Source organism: Palaemon carinicauda, chromosome 5 (genome assembly GCF_036898095.1).
Source record: "Palaemon carinicauda isolate YSFRI2023 chromosome 5, ASM3689809v2, whole genome shotgun sequence".
In the NCBI taxonomy this organism is placed as follows: domain Eukaryota; kingdom Metazoa; phylum Arthropoda; class Malacostraca; order Decapoda; family Palaemonidae; genus Palaemon; species Palaemon carinicauda.
This window is the reverse complement of record NC_090729.1, coordinates 106,928,625-106,941,839: the sequence shown is the minus strand read 5'-3', so window position 1 is coordinate 106,941,839 and position 13,215 is coordinate 106,928,625. Positions and strand designations below refer to the sequence as shown.

General features: G+C 47.6%; 1 long non-coding RNA gene across 1 annotated transcript in view; it reads right to left on the bottom strand.

Moving 5' to 3' along the window:
* Positions 1–888: 888 nt before the first annotated feature.
* LOC137640500 (uncharacterized) overlaps positions 889–13,215 on the bottom strand; it is a 46,351-nt gene continuing 34,024 nt past the window's right edge. Inside the window, exons 6-7 of the long non-coding RNA XR_011044368.1 lie at positions 1,805–1,890; positions 889–1,400 (exon numbers count right to left, since the gene is read on the bottom strand). This is a non-coding gene — a long non-coding RNA (uncharacterized lncRNA). The remainder of the gene's footprint in view (positions 1,401–1,804; positions 1,891–13,215) is intronic.

Genomic DNA, 13,215 nt, shown 5'->3' with positions numbered 1-13,215 from the left:
ATGCTTTTCTATTGACCTAGTTCAAATCAGTTTCATTTTATAGTTGATAATTTACTTTTATGTTTAACATTGTTATTCATCTTGATATTTATTTTTCTCCTTTCAACTTTTTCTACTGTTGCATTTTTTGGGCTTGTGTTGCCTTTTCAACTAGGGTTGCAGCTTGGCTAGTAATAATAATGAAGAGTAACAACAGGGTGAAAGTTCATCACCAATGCGGCTGAGGAGACGAACACGTACTGTGGATTAAGTCATGAGGAGACGAACACGTACTGTGGATTAAGTCATGAGGAGACGAACACGTACTGTGGATTAAGTCATGAGGAGACGAACACGTACTGTGGATTAAGTCAGACAGATTTAAACTTAAACTAAAACAGAAGTGACACTGACAGAGGTAACAGTGGACAGAGACGACGCGGTTCCAAATGCAGGAGAAGCAGTTCATCTTTGCAGGGGTTCAAAACTATTAAACCAAAAGGCTACAAGTTTTCATACATTAATGCACATATAACGACTCCTCGATTTCAGGCTACGACTGGAAGGTTTCAATATGGCAAAGCCAGAGAGCAGAATTAGATCTAGCCATTTTCCATCAACAACTTCAACTATGATGAAATATAAGCTGGTGTGCTTTCTAATTTGTGGCCCTAAAATATGTAGGACATAGTTACTAACCTTGTAACTTCCACTTAAATTTAGATAATTAAAAATCTTATAACACTAACTGTTCTGTCTGTTGCCATCATCTGTGAAAACCGTTGAAACAAGTGCTGAGGAACAGCACTGAAAATGATACACAAAAAGTAGGTCTTGCTTACTCTAAGATGGATAACCTTACTTCTTTGGCCTATCATATTACATATACAAACCAGGTTTGTATAGTAAGGAAAAATACAAATTATTTTGAAATTTGTCATTTGTTCCGACACTACAAAGAAACCATTACGCTCTTTATAGCGGAGACTCACTCCATGGTGGGTTAAAGTCCAAAAACCAACTGGCTGGTGGCTGACCCGAGGTGTATACTCTCTGCTTCATACAAGCTGTTTAGAGGGCGCCCTGACATTTTTTCTACATTTTCCATCTCTATTTGTTACTTTAATGTTGTGTTGACTGCTAATCATTCACAAAACGCTCAATTTTTATCAAACACATGATGTTTCACGACGAAGGTCTAGGAGTGGACAAGAGCCGACTAAAGTTAAGGTCCTTTTGGGGCCAGGTAAGCATAGAGCTCGTTCAATACAGTCATCATCACACTTGAATAATGTGATTGGGTTCCTTGCAAAATAATACTTGACAAGTCCTTGTAATACACCTTGAGACTCCGACAATTCCCTTTCGATGAAACTGATTACAGCAATGTATACTTATTTCTTGATCTTGTTTGAAGAAACCTGAAGCAGACGAAAAAGTAAAAGGTAACGAGCAATGCAAAAGACTGGGACTTACTACACGAATAATAGTTAACATAAGGTATGTCTAATGCATGATTTGCATACTGAACTGTCTCCTTTTTTTGGTAAATGAAAATTAGTATAGTAATGCATTAGACGTACACGTGCGAAACTGTACTTCACATCGTACGTCTAAGACCAAATACTGCATTCAGTTTATACATTATTAGAATACTAAAGGAACTAAAGTTTAATCCAAAAAGATGAATACACAAAATCAATATCAGGGTTCAAGGAAACAAGTATAAGACATGTAAACTGACTAGGCTCAAAACTGTAAATCCTAAACAGAATTAATGGGAAATATCTTCAATACAACAGACACCAGCCACAAAAACACTTACCAATAAAAGTATTTAAAAGTGGTTATGACATCCCTGAAATAGGCAGGGAAGGTTTGTATTCATACTGCTGATGCCAACGCTCACATCTGAGGGAGAGAAAACTTTTAATGTAACTCACACTACTGTATCTAAAGGCTGGTTTACAGGGGATACTTTACTACCATCAGCAAACTATCCCCGTGCAAAGGCAAAGTGTTATCGTGCAAACGCTTACTATCCTGGAAAGTTTACTTGCCACTAGTTACTGGCGCCAGTGAACTATCCCCAAGTAAATTGGCCTTAAGCACCATTACCATAATTATTATCATCATTAGGACAAAATATCAATTAAGTGGAAGTTCTTCAACTTCCAAATCTTTGGAGATACACACATAAGTCCAACTGATATAGTAAATCTTGGATATTGTATCAAAATTTCACAATGAAATACTGTGATAAAACATGACAAATTCAGAGATAATTTGTATTTTTCCTAACCATACAAACCTTAGCTATTTACATGGGGTATTACTTTCGGCGTAGCTGAAATGACGAGCCATTAGATTTTTAACGAGGGTCAACTACTCTCTTGCTAGCTAGCGAGGGGGTAGGGGAGAGGTAGCTAGCTACCCCTCCCCCCTCACACACCGGTGAACTGATTCACTTCGCTTAGAGGTAGGACTTGACTTGGGAGACAGGGCTGGTGGGCAAATATGTGTAAATAGCTCAGGTTTGTATGGTTAGGAAAAATACAAATTGTCTACGAATTTGTCATTTGTTCCGTAACCGAAATACAAACCACGCTATTTACATGGGATGACTTACCCCTTAGGAAGGGTGGAAAGTCCCAGCCTTACTGGCTTTGGCTTTGCCCGGGGACTCAGAATCCGAGTGAGCAGCACTTCGAGAAAAAGAGTCCCTCCACCTAGCAAGTTCCTTGCTCCGCATGGAACGTGCAGCCTACATAAGCTTGTGTGTGGAGGGATGAAGTGTGACTTGTCCTAGGGAGTTGACCTGAAATCCCTTAGACAGAATTCTAGGCTAGGACGTTCCCAATACCACCTCGTCAGGGTATGGGGGACGCGACAGTATTGACTCAATACTCGGAACACAAGGAAGCATGGTTTACCTGCAGAGGTTTGAGGTCAGCTATGCAGAGAACCCCGGATGCTGCTTTCCCCAAGAGAGGGGAGGATGAAGAAAGAAGTAAGGGCCAGACAAACTTATTTCATTCATGCAGACTAAAACCGGGTAACAATGCCCTCAACCTTCTGCTACCTGTCCATTAAGGAGACTGAGGTTTAGACCAGCTGTTGTGTAGCCACCACAGGGCCGATAGAAAACGTATCGAAGCTCCTGTGGGTCACGTCCTGCAGGTAGTGGGCTGTGAAGGTCGTTTGACGCCTCCAGACTCCAGCTTGTAGCACCTGCGGCACAAGAGTAGTTACTCTTGAAGGCCAGGGACGTTGCGATGCCTCTGGCGTCGCGTGCCCTAAGGCGATGTGATGGAGTAGGGTCTGGATTCAGGGCGTGATGGACGACCCTACAAATCCAGGCTGAAAAGGTATTCTTGGTGACCCTCCTCTCCGTCCTTCCTGTGCTCCCAAACAGGGCTTACACGTGAGGACGAACTCCAGCTGTTCTTAAGATAACACCTCCGACTCCTTGCTGGGCATAGTAGGAGAAGGTCTGGGTCATCTGTTACAGAACGGAGAATCGAAATCTTGAAGGAGTCGAACCGAGGGTCCGGGCTCCAAGATTTTGAGACTAGTGACCAGCTCAGGGACGAACCTGAACGATACCTCCCCCTCTCCTCTTGAATGGGCGACGACGTACGAGAGACCATGAAGTTCACTGGCACGCTTGGCCGAGGCCAGAGCGAGCAGGAGCACCGTCATCCAAGTCAGGTGACGATCAGAAGACTGGCGTAATGGTTCGCAAGGAGATCTCTTGAGAGCCCTGGGGGCCCGAACCATGTTTCCATGGAGGAGGTCTCACTTCCGACTGGGGGCAGGTAAGTTCGTAGCTTCGAATGAGCGAAGAAAGAACCAGTGAGGAGGGAATGTCTATTCCTTCAGCCTGCAGGCCAGGCTAATGCTGAGAGATAGGTTTTCACTGCCGAGAGCGAAAGGCGCATTCCCTCCCGCAGGTATACAATAATTCCACTATTGCTGGAATAGTGGCATCAAGGGGAGAGATACCTCTCCCACGACACCAACCACAGAAGACTCTCCACTTGGCCCGGTAGACCCCTGCGGATGACTTTAGCAGGTGTCGAGACATCCGCTCCGCAACTTGTTGCGGAACTCCTCTCCTCAGAGGGAATGCTGGACAGTCTCCAGGCATGAAGCCGAAGCGATGCTACGGCTCTGTGGCAGATGTTGCAGTGGGGTTGCTCGAGTAGCTCGTGTCGTGGGGGAAGCTCTCTCGGGAGTCCCATCAGGGGATGCAGAAGGTCCGGGAACCACTCTGCAAGATGCCGTAGCGGAGCTATCAGAGTCATCGACAGGTTGACCGATAATCTGGTCTTGTTGAGCACTCTTCTCACCAGACATAACGGTGGGAAGGCGTAGACGTCGATGTTGTCCCACTGTTGTATGGAGGCATCTTGCCAGAGTGCCCTGGGGAAGTAGTACAGCGACAGCTTGAAGTTGAAGGCTGTCCCGAACAGGACCACAAAGTCTGGACTTTGTTGGCTACTAAGGGTCCCCAAGACCACTCGGCACTCACCATCTGCGAGGCTCTGCTCAGACTGCGGAGAGCACATTCCTTTGCCCGGAATGAAGCGAGCCGATAGTGGTAATGAGTGGAAACGGTTCATCTCAGTATCTCTACTGCAAGATGGGAAAGCTGTTATGAAAGGTACCTCTCTGCTCGTTGAAATAAGCCACTACCGTGGTGTTGTCGCTCACGGAGTGATCCGCCATGGTTGTTGGAATTGTTGAAGGGCTAGATATACGGCCTTCATTCCTAGCAGATTGAAGTGGAGGTACCTTACTGATTCTGACCATAGGCCTGAGATCCTTTGGTTCAGAACGTGGCCCCCCTCCCCTCTTTTGACGCGTCCGAGAACAGCATCAAATGTGGGGGAAGGACGCGAAAATCCACTCCCTTCAAAGGTTCCCGTAGGACAACCACCACTGCGGGTACATTCGTTCTGCAGGTCCCAAGGGACCAGATTGTCCGGGGAATCGTTGCCTTGGTTCCACCGAGACTTGAGCCGCCGTTGCAGGGATCTCATCCTGAGACGGCCGTTTGGAACTAGACGGGTCAGGGAGGAAAAGGTGACCTAGGACACATAACCAAGATTGGGTTGGAAGTTCTCCTCGTCTGAGGAAAGGTTCTGCGCCTCTCCTCAGCCTTGCTATCCTGTCGACTGATGGGAAGGCTTGCGGAGATTGGTATCTAACATTCTGCCTACATATCCCAGTTGATGGGATGGAAGCAGAGAAGACTTCTCGAGATTTACCATGATCCCTAGATCTTGGCAAAGTCCCAGAGGCTTGCCTCGGTGTCGAAGAAGGGTCGATTCCGAGACTGCCGGGGTTAGCCAGTCATCCAGGTAGCGAAGGGGACGGATGCCAATCCTGTGTGGCCACGAAGATATCAGGGTGAACATTCTGGTGAGCACCTACGGTGCTGTGGAGAGATCAAAACACAGCACCTTGACCTGGTAGCCCTTGTTGTCTAGGCTGAATTTCAAGTACTTCCTGGAAGACGGATGGATTGGGATCTGGAAGTACCCGTCCTTCAGATCCAGTGTGCACCTGAAGACTTGTGGTCTCACTGCAAGTCTGAACGACACTGCTGTTCCACGCTGAACAAAGTTTGTTCGACAAACTTGTTCAGAGCTGATGACGGGTCTCCAGCCTTCAGATGCTTTCTTTACAAGAAAAAGTCGACTGCAGAAGCCGGGGAGAGCCGTCGACGACCTTATGGAGAGCATCTTCTAGAGTATGGTCTCGAATTCTGCCCGAAGGGCTAGCCCCTTTGCCGATCCCATGGCATAGGGGCTCAGCGCACTGGATTCGCTGTCAGGGGAGGTAGAGATGTTATGAATGGGACGCGATATCCTTGCCTGATCACGGAGATTGTGCAGGAATCGGCCCCGAGTTGCTGCCACCTGAACACGCAACTTTAGGTATCCCCCCACTGGGGGCAGGGGGTGCCAATCCTAGCGTCTGCAGCCTCGGCCGCTTCCTCAAGGATTATTGCCTCCCCAGGAGGACTTCGTGTCCTTCTTGTCCCTGACAGGAGGGGGCTGCTGTTTAGACACCTTGTCTTTGCCGTCGGAGCCGGCTCCGATGTCCTAGGCCGACGCGGGTGTTGTTGTTGAGGTGCTGGAGGCTTGTAGGGTCCGGATGTAAGCACCTTTGGAGGGGCGAATCGAGATCCGATTTCCTCTACCTCTCAGCTGACCGTACCACGTCCTTGGGCTCAAACAAGCTCTTTCCAAGGATGGAAGTGTCTGAGCTTGCCGATGTCAATGGTAGAGACTTTCGAGAAGAACCTCTCGGTCACTGCATCTCAATGCTCCAACATCAAGTTTGCCCACAAGTTCGAAACTTGGTGAGCCGGAAAACGATGGTGTTCGTGCCCGAGAAGAGGAAAGTTTCCATGGTCTTCCTGGTGTTCCCCTTGGACAAGTCCTCGGATAACAACAGGATGCCCGGAGATCCAAGCCAGACGACCAGCCACAAAGTGGCCTGTATGGCACACTCTGCGGCCTTCATCTGGCTCAAGATCTCCGAAGCCGAGAAAGTCCCCTGCCGGGGGGAGAATTTCTCGAAAGAAATTCCCCTGGAATCCCTTCCATGGAATAATGGAGAGGCAGACCTAAACCAGGCTTCCCCATAATCTTGAAGTACCTCGTCTGCTGACGGCTGACAGACGCAGTGTCAGCGACTCCGCTGGAGGGAAGGGGATCGGGTGATCCTGAGGAGTAGAGATGATGGGGCCTGCCTGAAAAGAAGAAGAATGTTGCCCAGACCTCTCTGAAGCATCTCCCTGCTTCTGCATGTGCGCTGCTTTGCGTCTACAGGTGAGAGATCGAGCCGACAATGATCTGGATGTACGCGCTCCAGAAGACTCGCCAGGTTGCCTGTGTTGTGAAACCCGACGGGAATCGCAGACGAAATCGCGCCGAAGCTCGCGATCGCGAGATGGAAAATCGTTGGTTCGCGCGCGGGCGAACATGGGTGCGCATGTGCGCGGTCGTAACGGCGAGCGCAGGCGGCCGGGAGACCGATGGCGCGTAAGCGAGCGATGGCGCGTCTTGGCGAGCGATGGCTCGTAGGCGGGCGAAGGCGCGTTGGCGAGTGGTGGCGCAAAGCGACCGATCGCGTACAGGAGAGGTAACGTGTGGGCGCGTAAGAAACATATGACGATTGAAGCGTTGGCGCGTTGAAAACGCTTGCGCGCAGGCGAAGAATTGCGCAGGCGCTTAGGAGAGCCCAGGGGTTCCTGTGAGCGCCCGTGCGCTAGCTTAGGTGCCTCCTGGGCGGCGCGGTGTGATGTGGAAGCGTGCTGGCGCGTTGGCAAGCGTGTGAGCGCTGGAACTGGAACCGCGCGTGGGCGCGCTTGGCGCGAAACTCCAGAAGAGCCTGTGAGCGCCTGTACTCTAGCGTAGGAACTTCTTGAACTGCGCACGACGAGGCAGGAACCGGGAGATCGTAGGCGCGTAGTTGCGTGGCCAGAAGATATCAGCGAAGGTGCAGAACCAGAGAGATCGTCGGCGAAGAGGCGAAGGAATAAACTCCTTGCCTGCGCCCAGATCCGGAGATCGTGGGCGAATGTTGGCGCGCATTGCGCACATCAGGAAAGGGAGCGCAGGTGAACGTGGAGTTCAGCGAAGAAATAGTCTCCCTGCTTACGCCCAGATCCGGAGATCGTGGGCGCGAGGGCGAATGTTGGCACGCATTGCGCACATCAGAAAAGGGCGATCAGATGTGCGCTGGCGAGCAGACGATCGTGGGCGTTCAGGAGACCGTTGGTGCACAAGGCGCGTAGCCGCACAGAAGGTCCCAAAAGCGTTGGCGATCAGGAGATCTACGGCGAGACTCAGCTACAGGAGATCGCTGGAGTGTTGATTCAGCAGAAGATTGGTCCACAGCAGGAGAGAATTTGCGCGCAGGAGAACGAGGTTGCACAGGTAAAAACCTGGCACTAAAGGGACTTACTCACATTGTGAGATAAGCAAACGGGGTGGAGTGGCGCCCACAGCGCATCTGCGTCCAGGAACGGAGATGGAAGACAAGAAGGTCTGGCAGGTGTCGGAGATCGCAAACGATCTGCCGAAAGGTCTAGCGAAGCAGCTGCAACGGTCTGTTCTCGTCGAGGAGGATCTTCTGCGGCTGAAGATAAAGACGACCACGGACAGGAGCACCATCATCAGTCCTCCGAAGAGGAGTCTCAGTTAGTGAACTCCCCCGAGGGGGAGAGACACTCGCAGGAGAGACCGTTGGACTCAGCTGCCCCCTCGAAGGATGTTCGGAGGGGGAAACTGAGCCTTCAGTAACAACAGCAGGGGAGTCCTCCGAAGAGGAGTCCCTGCAGCTGCTCAGCCCCTTGAGCGTAGCTGCAAGTGCGACCGCTCAGCACCAAGAGCATAATTGCACGAATTCCAAGGTCCGGCCTTGCAACCGCTCAGCCCATTGAGCATGGTTACAAAAGCGGTCGCTCAGCACCAAGAGCATAACCGCCCGAGGACCAGGAAAAACCAACCAGGAATTATTAAGGTAAGAGAAGTTCCCCCCCTGAAGGGGAAAAAACAACTCATACCTGGGAAGGGAACCCCCCTCAGAAGGGAAGTTACCCACCCATGGAGGCGAACCTCCTGAGCGTTCTAAATGAACTAAGGGGCTGACAGTTGTCACGGTAGAACTTCTAGGAGAAGGGAACATGCCCATGACTCAAGTCCTAGAGAGGAGGCGGCAACAGCAGACTCCACAGGCCCAAACAGGACAGCTCTGCTTCGTTGGCACAATAGGCAAATGAAAAACTAGATAGTTAACTGTGAAAATAAAATAAATAATTAGTTAACATTCATTCCCCGGGGGAACTCCGAAGAGGAACCCCGAGGGAAAAGAACATGACAAATTCGGAGATAATTTGTATTTTTCCTAACCATACAAACCTTAACTATTTACATTGGGTTTACCTTTCGGCGTAGCTGAAATGGCGAGCCATTAGAATTTAACGTGGGTGTATTACCCCCGCGCTAGTTAGCAGGGGGGTAGGCGAGTGGTAGCTAGCTACCCCTCCCCCCCTCACACACCGGTGAACTGCTTCACTTCACTTAGAGGTAGGACTTGTCTTGGGGGACAGGGCTGGCGGGCAAATATGTGTAAATAGCTAAGGTTTGTATGGTTAGGAAAAATACAAATTATCTCCGAATTTGTCATTTGTTCCGTAACCGAAATACAAACCACGCTATTTACATTGGGTGACTTACCCCTTAGGAAGGGTGGAAAGTCCCCAGCCTTACTGGCTTTGGCTTTACCCGGGGACTCAGAATCCGAGTGAGTCGCACTCGAGAAAAGGAGTCCCTGCACCTCACAAGTTCCTTGTTAAGCAAGGAAACGTGTGGCCTACATAAGCTTGTGTGTGAAGGAAGAAGTGTGACCCGTCCTAGGCAGTTGACCTGGAGTTCCAGAAGGAACTCTGGGTTAGGACGTTCCCAATACCACCTCGTCAGGGTATGGGGGACGCGACAGTATTGACTCAATACTCGGAACACAAGGAAGCATGGTTTACCTGCAGAGGTTTGAGGTCAGCTATGCAGAGACCAGGATGCTGCTTCCCCAGTAGAGGGGACGATGAAGAAAGAAGTAAGGGCCAGACATACTTCTTTCGTTCATGCAGGCTAAAACCTGATAACAATGCCCTCAACCTTCTGCTACCTGTCCAAAAAGGAGCCTGAGGTTAGACCAGCTGTTGTGTAGCCACCACAGAGCGATAGAAACGTATCGATACTCCTGTGGGTCACGTCCTGCAGGAAGCGGGCTGCGAAGGTCATTAGACGCTTCCAGACTCAAGCTTGTAGCACCTGCGTCACAGAGTAGTACTACTCGAAGGCGAGGGACGTTGCGATGATCCGACATCGTGCTGTAGGGCAACGTGACGGGGGAGGGTCTGGATTCAGGTCGAGATGAATGTCCTTGGGTCCGAGCTGAAGAGGTATACTGGTGACTCTCCCGTGTCCTTCCTGTGCTCCCAACCCGGCTGCACGTGAGGACAAACTGCAGCTGTTCCCAAAGATAACCCCTCGATTCCTTTACTGGCAAGAAGGAGAAGGTTTGGGTCATCTGATACAGAATGGTGACTCAAAATCTGGAAGGAGTTGGACCGAAGGGCCGGGACCCCAATATTCTGAGTCTAGCAAACAACTCAGGAGTGAACCTGAATGTTGCCTTCCCCTATTCCTTAGAAAGGGCGGAGTCGTACGAGACCAAGAAGATTGCTTACACACTGGCCGAGGCCAGAGTGAGCAGGAGCACCGTCCCCCAAGATGGAATACGATCAGAGGCCTGACGTAACGGTTCTTGAGAAGATCTCTTAAGGGACTAAAAAGTCCGAACCATGCTCCAAGAAGGAGGTCTCACTCCGACTGGGGGCAGGGACGTTCGCAGCTTCGCATGAGTGAAGAAAGGTCCAGCGGGAAGGAAAAAGTCTATTCCTTTCAGCCTGAAGGCCAGGGAAAGGCTGAGCGACAGGCTTCACTGCCGAGAGCGGAAAGGAGTTTCCTCCCCCCGAAAAGCAATAACTCTGTTATTGCTGGAGAAGAGGCCTCAAGGGAAGAGGTATCTCTCCCACGACACCAACCACAGAAGACTCTCCACTTCGCCTGGTAGACCCCTGCGGATGACTATCGCAGGTGACGCGACCTCCGCTCCGCGACTGTAGCGGGTTGTCTCTTCTCGAGGAGGCAGCGTAGTGTCTCCAGGCGTGAAGCCGAAGCGATGCCACGGCTCGTGAAAGATGTTGTACAGTGATCCCTCGCTACTTCGCGGTTCGACTATCGCAGATTCACCACTTCGCGGATTTTTTCATAACGCATGTATATACATATATCGCGGATTTTCCGGAAATTTCGAAAATACCGCGATGTGACCGATGGTGCGAGATTGGAGAAAGTAAGGAAAATTGAATCATGATTGATTTTCAATATAAATGAAACTTTGAGGAGCAACAAAGATATCATTTGTTAGAGAGATAAGAGGTAAGGAATGGGAGGTAGTGAAAAGTAGCCCACAGAGAGAGAGAGAGAGAGAGAGAGAGAGAGAGAGAGAGAGAGAGAGAGAGAGAGAGAGAGAGTGTTGTTTTAAATGTAATACTGTACTGTAAACAAAAAAATTTGATAGGTTATAAAACATTGGTGCTTATGTAATATCAACTGTATAGACGGTTTGAATAAGTTAAGAAATGGTATAAACGATACTTTGTTAGTGTATTCGTACGCTCTCAAGAGCGGCAGCAATACGTCAGCTGATCTGATCACAGCCAAAAGTAACACAAAAAGAAGTCAACAATACTCAATTTTTAAAACACACCCAAAATTTAAAAACAAAAGTACACGCTTTCTTAATGTGCAATTAACTATTCAAAGAGTACCTATTTTCTAGAATAAAATGATGTTTCCCAAAAAAATAGTGGTTTGCTGATGAAATCGGGTGCTGTATTTTTAGCAACGATTGAAATGGATGTAAACTCGGCATAATTTTTTCGTTTCGTATTTAATTGACACTAAGAAAACTAATTTTAGTTTCTTCATCTATATGTAAGTATTGTATAACACAAAGAGAGAGAGAGAGAGAGAGAGAGAGAGAGAGAGAGAGAGAGAGAGAGAGAGAGAGAGAGAGAGAGAGAGAGAGAGAGAGAATGAATCAGCTGTTGTAATCGAATGCCGTGTTTTTGTTTCATGAGAATTTCATCGCCACGACTAACAACAACATACTGTACTGAACTTCACAGTATTATACAGACTACTGTAATATGATAAAGTAAAATATTTGTAATAACCTATTTTATATGAAATGGGGCTATTTCTTTGTTTAAAATTTACATTTACGTACGCAAAACAACTCTCTCTCTCTCTCTCTCTCTCTCTCTCTCTCTCTCTCTCTCTCTCTCTCTCTCGTAAATTGTTTTCCTGCTTTGCTACGTATGTATGATTTTATATAGATACGGTAAATAATATTTGTAATAACATATTTTCTAAAAGCTTTTACTGTCACATCATTATTTATCACTTTCATCATTTGCGTTAAATGCCTTCGTTTGTTTATTACGATCGAAGATGGAGCGTACTTTATGACGCCGCCTGAAACAAAAACATTTCATTTGGAAGTCCTAAGAAAAATTAAGTAAAACATTGGTAATAACAAAATCAACATACTGTATAATCAATATAATCGATGCAAAAACTAACCTATACACAGATGTGTACACTAAATGCGTTTGTTTCTTCATTATGATCAGAGATAAACGTGAACAAAACATTGGTTGCCATTTTTTATCGTGCTTTTTGGCGTGTTTAGGAAACGCATGATATAAAATCGCCTTTAATATTTGTGCCTGTTTTAGTTTAGGGTACTGTAGTACATGCATTAAGTGTTCTGTACATTAAAGGGTAGTTTGTTAACAGTACTACGTACAAGGGAAGGTTTTAAAAGTCTGAATATACATGTTAAATAAATACGTAAATATGGTGTCACTACTTCGCGGATTTTCACCTATCGCGGTCGGGTCTGGAACCTATCTACCGCGATGAACGAGGGCTCACTGTACGTCAGTTTTCTTAAGATATCAACAGCCGATATATCCATGTCACAGTCGATTCGCTAAATAATCACCAACTTTACCAATCATATAAAGAGAAAGAAGGATTACACAAGACATGACTAAAACAAAGGATGCTTGTCAATTGCTGTAGAAGAAATCCTTGCATGTCATGAAAAAGGGTGTACGTACAGAAGTCCCATTCATAAGAACTAGGTGTGCCACAAGAAGTCCCCTTCTTCAAATAATGAATGTACATCGATGTCTCACTGGAGTATATAATAGAGAGGGGATTCCCAGGCCCCTCGTCCCGTCCCTTTTAGTCGCCTCTTACGACACGCAGGGATACGTTGGCGCTATTCTAATTGTTTTTACGCCCCCGCGGCCACAGGGGACTGGGAATGTACTCCTTGATAATCATAACAATAGCTTGCTATTGTCTTACTGATGCTACTATCAAAAAATCGTATATCAAGAGTACTAAATTGCATTTTGTGACACATCAAGAGTATTAAGCAATTGTAAATATATCAAAACCAACATAAAAAGGTCATAGCTCCCATTATCACAGGTGAATTACAGTACAGTAATCTAAGTGTATTTCCAACATTTGTCCCAAAAATATTTCTCAACATCTGTTCTTGTTTACATAA